Source organism: Melospiza georgiana, chromosome 5 (genome assembly GCF_028018845.1).
Source record: "Melospiza georgiana isolate bMelGeo1 chromosome 5, bMelGeo1.pri, whole genome shotgun sequence".
Lineage (NCBI taxonomy): Eukaryota > Metazoa > Chordata > Aves > Passeriformes > Passerellidae > Melospiza > Melospiza georgiana.
The window spans coordinates 51,101,935-51,116,348 of record NC_080434.1 but is presented as its reverse complement, the minus strand read 5'-3'; the positions used below and the strand labels follow the sequence as shown (position 1 = coordinate 51,116,348).

Below are 14,414 nucleotides of genomic sequence, written 5' to 3'. Positions count from 1 at the left end.
GCTGTCAGCAAACGAGGCTTGCCCTGCAAGGTTTTGGTCACCTGTCCTGCTTGGCCAGTCTCATCAGATGTCCAGCTGACCAGCAGGGATGCATGGTCCCAATGTGGGACTGCTGCATCCTCAAACCAGCCCCTAAGTCAGCACAATTCAGACTGTGAGTGACTCCCACCATGAGAAGCCATGGCTCACTTCTCCCTCTTTTACCACAACGTGCAGGGATGGGGATAAAACACAGAAAGGGGCCATGGCACAGAAATGACAACGCAATATCTCCCCTTCCCAGCCCAATACCTAATCAACCATTGGTGATGAGGATGCCTCTGCTTGTGAGTTCTCCTCCTGGCCCCACACATCCCTGACTAGGCAGTGGCAGGGTGCTGGCATCTCCCTACTCCAGCCACTTATTTCTGGTGTACTCCAAAGCAGCTCTACAGCCCAGGAGGGACAAAAGCATTGCAAGGCTTTCCTTGGGTACCCTCCAGCCTGACAAGTGCCAGGTACCATTGCCCTCACTCCCATGTTTCACCATGTTTCACCCAGCCTGGGTTTGGGTGGATCTTGCAGACGTGTGCATGGGTGGGTGAGTGGTGCAATGTGCTGCTCCCCTGGAGCACCTAATGTTTGGAACCTGCAAATTTGATCTCACACTGCTCTGGACCCTCATGGCAGACAGGGGCCTCCTTTGCCTGACATGCAGTAGGGAGGGTGGCCTTGTTCCTGCAGAGAAGCTGGGCTCAGACACCAATAGTGGCTGCTGTCCCCAGCATTCTGCTAGAGACAACAGAGGTGACAGCACCTGACGCACTGCAGGAAAGGGGAATCCACAGCTAAGGCCAATAAAGAGGCTCTTGATTACAGCTTCCTGCCTTTGGTCTGCACATGGATCTTGTGTGTCACTGGACAAGTCATTTAAACCAAGCTTTGTACAGCTGGTGACCAGTGGCATGTTCCTGGTTTCCAGATGGGAACATTTTCTGGACTGCAATGTGCTTGCAGGAGCACTTAGAGCTGCAAGGGAACTGTTTGGGAAATGCATTTTGAAAATGTGGATCTGAAGCAAAACTAAGTTTTCTGGAAAGTGGAGTCATGAGGTGAGCAGTGTGACTGACTTATACTAGTAGCTGAAGTACAAATAAAACAAGAAAAGAGGACAATTTGTTTTGCCTTGAGGCAAACATTAAATTTCTGAACTCTTTACCCTATTTTTATCATTAAATTTGGTGATATTTTCTAAATTAAATTCCACTCTAAAGCAAAAATAAAAAAGTGATTGCACAATTTTGAAAACATGGAAATAACACATCAACTTATTTGTGTACCTGTATTTGTGACTGTCCAAAACAACCTCTCAGCTTGACACAAGCCTATAGCTAGAGCTTGTTTACCCTTAGGAACACTCTTCAGTGAAAATGACCTTTATCAAAGCAAGTTCACCTGTGCCTGGCCCTAGCATCCCAAACTGTATAATTAAAACTATGGCAAACTTCTTCATTTATATCTTGTGTCCCTATTTTTTAGTAAATAAATATCAAATGGTTGTTATGCAGATTATCTCATTACTGTTTGTAAGTATTTAAATTTATAGTAATGAGCACTACTAAAAAGCCAAAGAGTAATAAATCTCTCTTCAGAGATTTGGAATTCAAGAGCATGAAACATTTACATCCCAAACAGTAGGACAAAAAAAAAAAAAAAAAAAAATTTAAAGTTTATTGTCCAATCTCATTTTTATGGATGGTATATTGCAAGGCTCCTTCAAAAAGCCTCATCAGCACTGAATGTGTCAAAAAGCCACGATCATACTATAATAATATATATAACAGAAGGCAAACTAGGATTGTGCAGACTATAAATCTGGCACTTCACGTTTTTATGAGCAGGATATAGCTGTGCATGGTTTCCTAAGCTTCCCTGTTTTTGTTTGTTTTTTTTTTATGAAAACAGAAACCCAACCCCAAATTCCATCATGAGGCATCCTACTGATGCATGTGTCACCAGAGGGGTGGCACATGATATTTACTGCTTGGACTTCTGTTTCACAAAGGAACAGTAAATGACAAAGGCAGGGCAGCAGCAGAGAAAGAGGGAAGAGGCATGAGTGGGGGACTCCTCACAGCTTCTTGAGGGAAAGTTAGAGTGGTAAAAATCCTTGAATTCACATCCCAAAGTGCTTTGGCTGCATCCAGTCACCTTGGATGACTTGCCCTTTCTTCTGCTCCTGCCCTTGTCCAATAGCAGTGCCTCAAACTCCCACATCTCCCTCCTGTCACTGTCTCTAGCCCAGGGAACCCCAGCCTGGCTGCCTCTGAGTGCAGCCCCCATGTCAGACCTTGCTCCCAAATGTGCAGCCTCCCTGCCCAGCCACCTCTTCTCAGTCATTTCTGGGTTGTCAAATCCCCTTTTCCATCAGCCTTCTGACTCTGCATCAGCTCTTCAAGGCAGACAGTGCTCATCTCTCTCCTGCCTCTTTGTGTCTCTTCTTCCTCTTCCCTTCCCACTAGGTTCAACCTGTTCTTCAGGAGCCCCACAGCCCAGCACCTGTTTCTTTGCTTTCTTTATCTTTAGATGCCCTATAGCTGCTCTTGAACACAGGGCAGAGAGCCCAGCAGGCTCATGCTAGAACTCTGACTCAAGTTTTCTCAGAGCACAGGCAGCGTCAACAGTGGGTTCGGGGACTTGGACGTTAAAAGTTGAAGTTTCCAGTAAACACATGGAAACTCAGTTTTCAAAGGTTCACATCCCGCTTTGACCCTCCACAAGAGCTACTTCCCTGCTTGAGGTCAAGTACTTAGTAAACCTTAGGAAGAAGTTGCAAAAGTTTGAAAAAAAGCAAATTCTCTAGCTTTGATTTTCAGAAATTGTCAAACACTTTTAGGCTAAGTGACCCTTAGGTCTCTATACAGGCAAATGCAGAACAATTCACAGGCCTCAGGTATCTTGCCATGCAATGCAAACCTTTGCAAAATCATGAACAAATAAAAATGGTCTCCTAATAGAAAATGCAGGACATTCTTATTAACCAGAGATGCTCTATCTTCTTCCTTTTACATCTACTTGTACAATGGAAACTTTTGGATGGTAAATGTCATACACTTGGAGCAGTTACAGCCCCAGATCTCTGTAGGTTATATTGTGTGGACACTTTTTTCCACAGAGTTCTAGAGTGGGCTACAACAGTTATATCTGCTTATCAACACTAAAGCTTCAGGCCCTTTAGCATTACATTTCAATCTGCTTTTCCAAAACCAGTGATCTGAAGCAGAAACTTGGGATTGTCCCACCAACATCCTGGGGACTCCCTGCTCTCCTCAGTCCCTGGAGTTCTACAGCAGGTGCTGCTCACTGCTCTGTCAGCAGGACCTTGCTCTCACTTCACAGGGACACAGCTGGATCATGAAATGCTGGCGGTGCCCCCTTCCCGTCCCTTGACAGCCTGTGCCATTGCAGTGCTCCATGGAGACCCCCTCACCCCAGGGCTGTGGGACTGAAGGAGCTGAGGCCAGGAGCCCAGGGGCTGCCAGATGTTTGGGTTAGTGTCCAGCTGGGATTGGCACCTTCCCTCATCCTTCCCCAGGACTCACACAGCACAACGACCCAACCCCATCAAAATGAAGGCATAAACCAAACACAGAAAAATCCCTGAGATTTGCTGAAGTTCCCCACCGACTGGCCATAGCAGACCTCACAACCCGGTGGGACTTTCAGCTATACCAGCAGAGACCAGCAAGCACAAAACAGACATCCACAAAAACCACTGGACCCTACTGCTGTTAACTCATGTGTGTTATTTTCTATGGCAAGGCAGGGACATGAACCCAGGTTTCCTAAGTTTTACACTGGTGCTTTTCCTGCAAAACCAGTCATTTGTATACTTTTTGCTTCTTGCCTGGCTTGTTCTACACCCTGTTGCACATAGGTGTACAATAGTACCCGTGAACTCAGAAGAAACCTTTATTTAATAGTGACTGACATTTGCAGGAGCTTTAAGAATGCAATGATTTTGGCATCAGTTCCTTTCCAGGTAAGGATTAATGAGCCAATGTGTCAAATACCACCTGATGTTCTTTGTTTGAAAAAGGCCACGTTTCAAAATGGCAGCAGCTTTCAGATTTTTTTTCAGAAAGATTGTGCTTTGGTTTGGAAATAGGGAAGCACAGCAAGGATTGCAACACAAAACAGATAAGATTAGATGAAGAGGAAATGTGATATAAGTGGTTTGGATCAACAGAAGGACGAACAAAATTATGTTCATCTCACACTGTTCATGTTACAGTGCTTGATTTAGAAGACACAAAAGCAGTGCCCCTCATCAGAGATCAGGCAGAAGCTAACCCCTCTCTGTGTCTTGGTATTGCGGCTGAAACCACATTTAAACAATGTAGAAAAGCAGTGAAAAGGAAAGTCTGGTTCATCCACCTTGCCTGTCATTGAAAGCTCCTGATGTTGGCCAGAAGGGAGTTCACCCCTTTTGCTTTTCCACGGTTCCAACACCTGTACACCCAGCTGTTTGCAAGGATGCAGAGTGGGTGGTCTGTGGGGCACCAGGGCGCACACACGCCAGTTCAGAGCGCGTATCCTGTGCCAGGATCCCTGGCCACAGTGCCAGACTCACTGACTGACACAGACAGAGCATGCAGAGAGCATGGAGACCCAGAAACTGGCACCAGGGCCAGAAGGCAAAGGTGAACCTCTAAATATGGGAAAGCAGCGAGCCAGCTTTGAACACAGAATTCCAAAAGAAACTTGCATAGCAGCAGCAACTAGCAAGCTTAGCTAATCCTCTTTGCACCAGCCTCAGCTCTGCAAAGGGTTTGTCTGACCCATTTGTGGGTATTCCTGGGGCACAGGGGAAGGGTGACCTTGTATCCACAATCAACACAATTACAGCTCCCAAACTGCAGCAGGATCCTTTGTGATTGCTTTGGAGTACAACAAAAAAGAGAACATGGAGTTAGTTGCCCATGTGTGAAAAACATGAAGGTGCACCTGAAGATACTACGAACTTACACCCCAGCTTACAAACCCCCTGTTCAGCCCATGTCTTGTGTACTGGCAGCATGCACTGGGAGTTGAGGTCTTTAACTGATTTTCACTATTACCAGTATGAAGCTTTATTGAGAACTTAACCTTTCAGGCTTACAGATGGAAGGCATTTTCCATAAAATTAAGTTTCTCATACTGCCCATGGGAAAGTAGACCTCACTATCAGCAATTTTGCTTAAACTTCCTTTGGATAACTTGTAGTTTTTACACAACTTATTTATTTAGAAAAAAACACCCTGCTGTATCTGTTGGAAAATACAGAGGCAGAGATGCTTCATGTTTCACCTCTTTTATATATGTAGTATATTCTTTAACAGCTCATCTCTTGTGGCACTCAAGAGTGTATTTCTGGTATACAGAGGGAGAGAAAAAAATATGACCCAGTGGGCAAAATGATCCCATAAGATCATCTCCCTGAAACAGAGATAAAAATGGTAACTGACAGTGCTTTAGGAGTTGGAAATCCAGCACTGAGACTGATTTGTGTTGATACCTCTAGCGCACATGCTGTTTATATATATGTACAAATATACAAATATAAATACTATATTTTCCTTTTTAAAACAAACCAAGCACCCAAAACCTCAGTGATCTACAGATGGAAATGCCAGATTTGACTCAGATTTCAGTGTCCTTGGTAAAGGCCAATGAGATGGACACCACAACCTGCTCTCAGCAGCCCCAGAGCCCAGGGACTAGCAGGATCACTGTTAACACCTCTCAAATCCCTGAGTTTTTTTAAAGGTGCCTCTCTTCCCACTGGCATAGCACCATAAACCCATCTTTGGGACATGACAGGAATCAAAAAGCCACTGTTGAAACTCCAGATAATGCTCTAGACAGGGGAGGGGGAAGAAGCCCTGAAACTCTTCTGTCAGCAAAATGCTTGCCCTGGGCTCTTCTCATTCTGATGCAAAAACCAACAGACAAGACCACCAGTGCCTTTGGTTTAGCAATACTTGCTGTATTTACTCAGGGCTTCTGGCAGCTCATTCCACATTCCTCACAGCTGTAGGATTTATACAGTGCCCTGTATATCAACCAGACAGTGTACCTGATAAACTTCCCCCGAGGCAGGTGGCCATGGGAATGGCCAGGAATTTGTGCAGGAATTTGCACAGGAATTTTCTTACTTATAAGGTTAGCAAACAGTAAAAACTAAAATTGTTCACCAGTCAGTCTTGCTGCTTACCAAAAGTGTAAGCTTGCTGATGACTCCCTGCAGAAAACCAGAGCTTTCCAAGAGAATTAAAGAGCAACCATGGGAAGACACCTTCTCACCACCTCCAGCAAGGACCTGCAAACACCTGTGGTGAATCACAGGTCAGAGAACAGACCTTAAAATATCAGGGAGGGCTCCCAGTTGGCAAGGCAGAGAGGGGCAGAGCAGCACAGACACAGTTGTGTTCGGGAGCTGTCTCAGACCCTCTTCCCACTGATCACACACCATGGAAGGCAGGGCACTGTGCTGACATCCCAGATACCTCTTGCCACCCCTGTGGTGCTCAGGAAGGTTTATTCTGCACACATACAGTCTGACCTGTGACTCACATTGGTAAGCTGAGACTTGGGACTTCAGTATGTGGAAGAAGCCTGTAAAAGCCTTTTTGTTTATTGTTGCTCAATACAATTATCCTCTATGAAAATCACATTTTTTCCTTCCCTGCAGGACAACTGTGGCCTGTTTGAGCCCTGCCCAGGTTGAAGCTTGCTCTGGGCCCTGGGGTTGTGCAAGGCTGCTGGGCACATCTGCAGCCACCCTTGGCCTGGGTGCTCAGGGTGAGCAGACAGCCTTGTCAGTAGCATTTACTCATCCCATTTGCTTTGTAAACACTGACAAAGACACCACAAATGGTAGCAACAGCAAGCACGTTCAGATCTCCTTGACCCAGCCTGAGGCACCTCCATGTTCATTGAAAGTCTGCACTCAGTAAGTCAGATAAGTTGTGACTTTTCTTGCCTGCTTCATGAGGCCAAGAAGCTAAAGGCAGAATCCACCTTCAAGAGCCACAGACTATTGTGCAGTGCCAAAAGTTTGAATGCACTCACCAATTAAGTCTAGGTCTGCTTGCAGCCTTAACTGTGACTATGCTCCTGTGAGCTTCTGGTGCTGTATTAGTGCTACCTTTAATGAAAATGCTAATGACAGTGAAATGCTTCCTGTGAGCACTAACACTCACATTAGGATGTGGATAGTAGTGTATGAACTCTGGTGAAATTTCAGCATACAGTCAACAGAAATTTTACTGCCAGAAACATGGCCTCAAGTCACGGTAATAATGTTAATATTTAATTGAGGTGAGTTGAACGTGCTCTTTTGTTGCAAAAACATCTAGAGGACATGTCCCTGCGTGCATGATCGTGTTTGACTCTATCTTCCCTCCTTGCCTTTCATGCTTTTTTCCCCGCTCCAGCTCTTCCTCCCTCCCCAGCCACAAGAGCTCCCACAGTTGCACCCTGCATACTGCTCACACCTCATACCCTCTGTTTGTCACCCCAGCACAACTTCCAGTGTTAAAGACCTGTTAGCCACAGTCTCTTCATAATTCCACCCTTACAGGGTCCTGAAATCTTGAGCACAGCTTTCAAACCCTAATAAAGCCCCTCTCTCTCAGCTTTTCTGATCCCGTTTGGGGATCAGACTCAGTGAACTGACCTTTTCCTCCCCTGTCTCCTTCCTCCTCCACCTCTTCCTCCTCCTCCTCTTTTCAAGGATTGCTCATTTGTCATTTTCTCCCTTCCCTTCTCTTCTGAGCCCTGCAAATGCCTCCTCTTCACCCAAGTCCATCACCTTCCTCCTTGGGTTTTGATTCCTCATTTTTCTCTTCTTATTCCTGCTGATTTATGCTGATGACCCATATCACCCTCTTTGTCATGCTATGTCCATTTTAACAATTCTGTTCCTCTTCTGCCCTTATCCTTTTCTTTTCCTCATTAAAAAGGACTGTTTATTTGGCATGCACTGTCCAGAGGCTTTCTACTGCTGGGTTATTCCTGCACTAAACTACAAGTGGTCCCATTCAGCACCACCCATTAGCCTCCCCCATTATGTCCACTATTCAGCCTTTTTGCAATTTCCATTCCATCAACCCTCATGACCTCTCCTTTGCTTTTAGCCCTTACCTCTATACCAAGTTAAATTGCAAAATCTCCTTACATTTCAATTCTCTTCGATTTTCTTCCCTATAATATCCAGCCCAACCAACACCCCTCAGTTGTTTCTCTTCTGCTAGAAAGGTTGAAACACTGTCTCCTGAAAGCCCAGCCATCACTTCCAGCTGTATGTGGATAAAGCAGAGCCTCTAATACTGCCCCCCTCTCAAGGAATACCCAAAGTCTCTTTTCTCTCCTTTCCACAGTGACCATTACTGCTCTGTTTGCAGGCAGAGCACAATTTTTATTTGGGCAGCCTTTCTTTCAAGGTACAGCTAAGACCTGTTGATGCTTTCTGCATGCATGTCAAGGACATCGGCTATTCTCTCTGCCCTCAAAACTTAAATGCTTCCCTGGAGTCTCACCCTCACATTAGCTCATTAATGGTGACAATCCTTTTTGCTCTTTCATAATTTGATCCACTGTTGATCTACAAACTTGATCACTGTTTTGTCTTCCAAATATTATTTCAAGAGTCATTTTCATACCTTTGAATGTGCCACTCATTTTCTGTGCTCCTGTTGATCCTCTTTCCGTCTTCTAACAAATAAAATAGAAGGTCCTTACACACAATACTTGCCTAGGCAGGCAGAGCTGAATAGTATAACCAGGTGTCTTTTGTAGCTTATGAACACCCACTTTATGCTTCTCATCATATGCCCTTCTGTTTTCCTTCATAATTCCTCACTGGGACTGCCTCCCTGGTCACAGCTGCAGAGGAACTTTGCTCACCTCTCCTAAATTCTTTCTAAAATCTCTCCCTTGCTGCTGAGATAGCCCAACAGCAGCCAGCCTGCTGGCATGCTGCTCTGCTCTGTACCCAGCTGACCCCTCCACCTGCATCCATCCATCCCCTGCCTCTCAGCAGCAGCTGTGTTGTGCACAAACCCCGCTGGCAGTGGCAGCCCTTCCGCTCCGCCTGCGTGAGCGGCTCCCTGTAGCAGAAACACCCAGGTCAGGAATCCCAGCTCTGTGACACAGCAATCATAAATGACATCTTCAATGTTACTGGGAACTCAGCTTGCTGAAACTCAGCCCACACCCTGACTTGCGGTGGAGCTGAGTTTCTCTGGTAAAAGACAAAAAGGCAGAAGCAGTACCTCAGTTTATTTCTACGGCACAGCTCCAGCCCATCCATTGGGTACTCAAAAGGCCAAAACATGAAAGCAAACTCTGAGCTACATCACTTGGGGTGCTGCTTTTCCAGAGTAAACCTTCCAATGGCTCTCCCATTGGCAAATAAGTTAGGAAGCCTCTCAGTTTTTAGAGGCTGGTTAAGCTGTTCTCCCTTTGGAAATACCTGGAAGCTACTGTTGTCACATTGTTATTGGTTGAGGATTCTCATGCCTTTATAATTTCTTTCCATCTCATGGCAAATAAGCCCATCTGTGCTGTCTCAGTCTCAGCTTTATGACCTACCTAAGCAAAAGATAATATCCAAACTCTAAGCATATTTTGTAAAACACACTTTAAAAATATCAGAAACCTCTTTCTTCTTTTCAAATAAAATCTTACTTGGGATCAGGGCAAATGAAAGCCTGGAAAGGACAAAAATGCCCTCAAGTATCAGGTAGTCAGCTCTGCAGTTACTAAAAAGTTGCTTTTCTCTGTTGAGTTTACTGTGTCACCAAAGCCCTACCAGCCATAGCTATACAATGCCTGCATTGTCTCAGCAAGGCTACTGAGATGTTCCTGATCTTGGCAAGAGCTGGGTCTATCCAGAAGCATTTTATTGAAAAAAAATTACTACAGCAGAAAGAAATATTATTTTAGGCCTCATACTGGAAAGATAAAGGTCAGAGTCCTTCCCTCTTACTAAGGGAGCGGACAAAAATATCCTGTTCACAGGATCCATTTTACAAACTTGAAAATTGCACCTAAAAATCCCCTTATGAAACAAATTTCAAAGTGACTACAATATAAGGAAGGATTTGTTGGTTTAAGTCATCAGTAATTTGGAGATTTCAACTTCATGACAAAAGAGGCAACTACATGTACCATATACAAGCATGGAGATAGTCTCTGTATACTCTTTATGTTAGATCTGCTTCCTTGCTACAAAGCAAACCTGATCTTTATGTTCACCTTTGTGTTTATAGTTGATTTTTTTTTTTAACAGGAGCAGGATCTGCCCATGTTTCTTCACAAAGAGCACATACTTGCCCCTGCTAAATTTCTCAGTAAATTCTAGCAATATTCAGATTCAGGAAACTGCACACAAGTGATCAGGACCATTTGAATGAAAAAGCCAAGACCACCTTTTTCTTTCACCCATAAATGTGGTGCCACCCCTGCTGAGTGGGTGGCAGGGGTTTGTCACCCTAGCAGAGCAGTGGGCCCCATGGTAACCCAACAGGTACTCTCACATCACTCCAGGTAACCCCTGGTTCTCTCTAGCTGTCAGATGCTCCCACAGCTTTCACAGAGGAGGGTGTAGCATTTCATAGAGTGGTAGCAAAATGAGGGGCTCTGCCATGTGGAGGAGACCAAGACTCCAAAATGTGGGAAGCTGCAAAAGCAGACCCCAGTGCCAGGGATAGCTTTGCTGAAGCCAGCCAGGTGAGGGCCACGCAGGATCAAGGGTTCAGACCAAACTGACATAGAAACAGTATTCCCTGAAGGCTCTACCATCTCCACTGCCTATATTAAATCTTTTTATTACAATGTTTGCAACTTTAAAAAAAATCTGTTGCATTGAAGGCAGCATGTTCTTTTGTTTTCTAAAACTTCAAAGGAAGATTTTGCATCCTCAGCTGCAGCAGGGACACTCAGAAACTATTAGCAACCCTATTTAAATGCCAGTCAACACCAAATATTTCCCTAACAACACTGAGGGCCCGGAGCCTGTGTCTCAGAAGAGGTCGGACCCCAAAAGCACAAGAGGGTGCTGGGGCTACGAGGTGAGGTGGGAAAAGCCGCCCTCAGCTCTCGGGATGCACAGCTCTGAAACGAGCCCGGAGAACAACCTCTCTCAGGACGGGAATATGCAGGGGAGCGGCGGGAGGGAGAAGCACTGTGCAGGAGGAGTGTTGAATGTGCAGGAGGAGTGTTTGTCTCTTGGTTTATCTCGCAGACAGCGGTCTGTAGGCTTGGAGCCCGCCGGACACCGGCAGCGGCCCATTCCTGGCGTTATCTCCACCCCCTCTCGGGGAGCGCAGCTGCCTCCCGGTTTCCAGCTGCACACCGGGATACCAGGCTCCGCTTAACACCGCGGGCGGCCTCTGCCCCGGCCTCCCCGCAGCGCTCCCCGCGCCCCACGGCAGCCCGGCGGGACCGGGACAGAGTAATTGCAGGCTTGTCCAAATTATCGTTTGCACAGTCTGGGAGACACATCAGGGCACCGATACTCAGCTTGCGTTAGCCTCGGGCGGCTCGTTTCAGCCCCGTCTAATGCTGCTCCCGCCTTCTGCCAGGTCAGCTCAGTTGAGCCGATAAAATTTAGTAGGGATCTTGCGACCTGTAAGGTCCCAGCCCATCTTTATCCATTACAATAGGCTGGCTTTTGCTCAAAGTTTTATTTCAAGTTCCTGAGAAGAAATGAGCTGCACAGCCTTTCTTCTAAAAAAACTTTAAAATCTGCTGTTTCTTTTAACATGAACCCTAGTATTTCTCATCTACTCACGCATATCACAGCGTGAAGAAGATGCCTGATCTCCTGATGGATACATGTATTCTAAACGGTCTTCAGAAACTTTTCACAGATAAGGTCCCATTCTTATGCTAATGTCTATAACAGATTGGCAGACAGCAGACTCAGAGCCCTCTTGTCACCTCCCTGTCACTTGTGCCACGGCTCTGTGGTCTGTACAAATTACAGCATTTTAAGTGTTCAAAAAGAAAAAACAGCCATGAAACGAAACACTACTTCCGAAATTGACTCCAAAGACATTAGGCAAGTCACGCTGTGCTTTATCTTTGACTTGGAGAAACACATATTTTAAATTAAAACTCTCAGATCTGCAAATCACTTCTCAATCTGTCCTTTTTTAGTACCTGTCTGTGCCTCTCCCCTGTCATCTTTCTTCAGAATCACCAGAAGTCTGTCAATTGGAAGGAGTCACCAAAACTCCATCGAAAACGTCTGCAGTTCTCTCCATTTCCCTTTCCCCCGTAAAAATACTTTAAAATACATTTTCTGAGTGAACTTCTGGTCGCTTACATTGTCAACCCAATCAGAGAGGAGTGAGTACAATCCAATGCCCAGCCGAGGACGGAGGAAGCGCGGAGCAAACCGAGCAGCGGCGGTACCTACCTGGAGCCCACCTCAGCGCCCAGCACCATTCGCAGCGGCGGCCGCGGCGTTTTGGGGTAGCGACCTTAATGCATTGTCCTTCCTACCGCGCTGCTGAGTGAGAGTTGAGCAACTCCTTGCACTGCTTCTTGGAGCAACAGCTCTCCCAGCCTTAACCCCCTCTCTTGGCTCTTTGCTTGGTTGTTTGTTATTTTTTTTTTTTTTTAACCAGAGTTTTTGAGCACTAAAACTCGCAATTAGTACCAGCTAAGCCAAAACCCCTGCTCGCCCCTGCCCTAAGCCGCACATTCCAGGGCGCTGAGCTGAGCTCTCTGCCGGCACCGCGCAGCTCCGGCACCCCAGACCCGGCTTTCTGCCTGCAAACTCGATAAGGCTGCGGGAGCTCAGCAACACGCACTGAAACTCGGACAGGGGAAAAATTGGTCTCTAATCTCCAGCCTGGGTGGTTTTTATTATCCTCCTCCCCCCCTCCTCTCTTTCTCTCCACATTCACAGTAGCAAGGTTGTCTCCGGACTACTCCCTGCCTTAAACTCACCAAACCAGATTTTTACTCCCAACACCTTCCCGTAAATCTGAACTGAAATTTTACCCTGCTTGCTGAGTTCTGGCTGGCTGAGGGCCAGCCAGCATTCCTGTTGTTTTAAGAGGGCAGATTAAAAAAAAACCAAACCAAACAAACAAAAACCCCAAAAAACACCAACAGCACACCCCTCCCCCAACAAACAAAAAAACCCCCAACCCAAACCCCAAAACAACAACAAAAAACAAACAAAAAACAAACAAACTCGCCCCCCCCCTCCCAAAAAAATCAAACCCTCCAAAACCAGAGAAGAAAACCTTGAGAGATGCAAGGGCTTGAAGCAAACTTTTAGAGCAGCTTTACTAAAAATACTGTGGGATGGAGGGATTCGCGTTTATCTCTAAAGGGCTAAAACAGTGAGTTGGGTTTTTCTTTGACAGTGTCAGTCGTGAAAAAATACCCTTCTCAGCCATCTGCCTCCTTCAGGTGGATGGATATTTGAAAATAAAATAAACCTGTGGTACTCACCTGAAGGACGGCAGCAGGCATCAGCACAGCAGGGAGGGGAGCCTGCACCTTTGCCTGATCGAGTTACCCCGGGGCAGCCGTACCGCTGGTTTGAGAAGTGCCACATTTTACACTTTTCTGACCTAAAGTTACATGTGGTTTCTAGAAAAGGAACAAAAGAGAAACCAGTTTACATAGACAGAATAACAGCAACCAAGCCTTCTTTTAAACTCCGTGCGATCCCTCTGACCGTTGTCTGGAACGCTTAAAGAAACAATGAGGCAAGACTGTAAACTTTCTTACCCCCTTTTACCTTACTTGTCTGCGCCTGGCTAAGGGCTTTGATGTATTGAAACAAAGCACAAGACCTGTTTATAGTAAACGAAACCAACCAACAGAGAGATCTAATTCAGACTTGTGACTAAACAAACTGGAACAGGAAGCACACACCAGCAGATTTTTTTTTTTACGTAGTAATTCCTGCTAGCATTGTCATGAAATAGAAAAAAAAATGTTTTTCTTCTCCCTTCAATTACTTTTGTTCAAATGCAGGAGTTTTTGGTGGTGTTTTTGTTGTTGTTGTTGTTGGCTTTTTTTTTTTTTTTTTCTGGAGTGCAAAAACCCAACCAATCAAACAACCAACCAAAATCCCAAAACAAACAAGCAATGTTCCATCTGTATATGTAAATATTTAACAGAGCAATATTTACCACTGGTGGTGACCTGGAAATATTCTTCATCTATTTGTTTCCACATGTAGGTCATTTGTGCAACTGATTAGTATCATGACCCTCATCCCAATTAACATCTGTAACTGATGAGTAGACAGAAGATCTTCATCTAGGCTAGTTCAAGTCCCCAGTAGTAGATTAGAAGTCCTGCAAGTTAAATTTTTAAAGAATAAATAATATTGGAGCTCAAAAATAGTGAAAGAAATT

The 14,414-nt window shown here is 45.4% G+C and overlaps 1 protein-coding gene across 1 annotated transcript in view; it reads right to left on the bottom strand.

Annotated features, from left to right (window-relative positions):
- Window positions 1-13,565, bottom strand: part of RBM47 (RNA binding motif protein 47) — a 73,911-nt gene extending 60,346 nt beyond the window's left edge. The window contains exon 1 of the mRNA XM_058024506.1: window positions 13,498-13,565. The gene's annotated coding sequence lies outside the window, so the exon portion shown is untranslated. The remainder of the gene's footprint in view (window positions 1-13,497) is intronic.
- Between the last annotated feature and the right edge of the window lie 849 nt (window positions 13,566-14,414).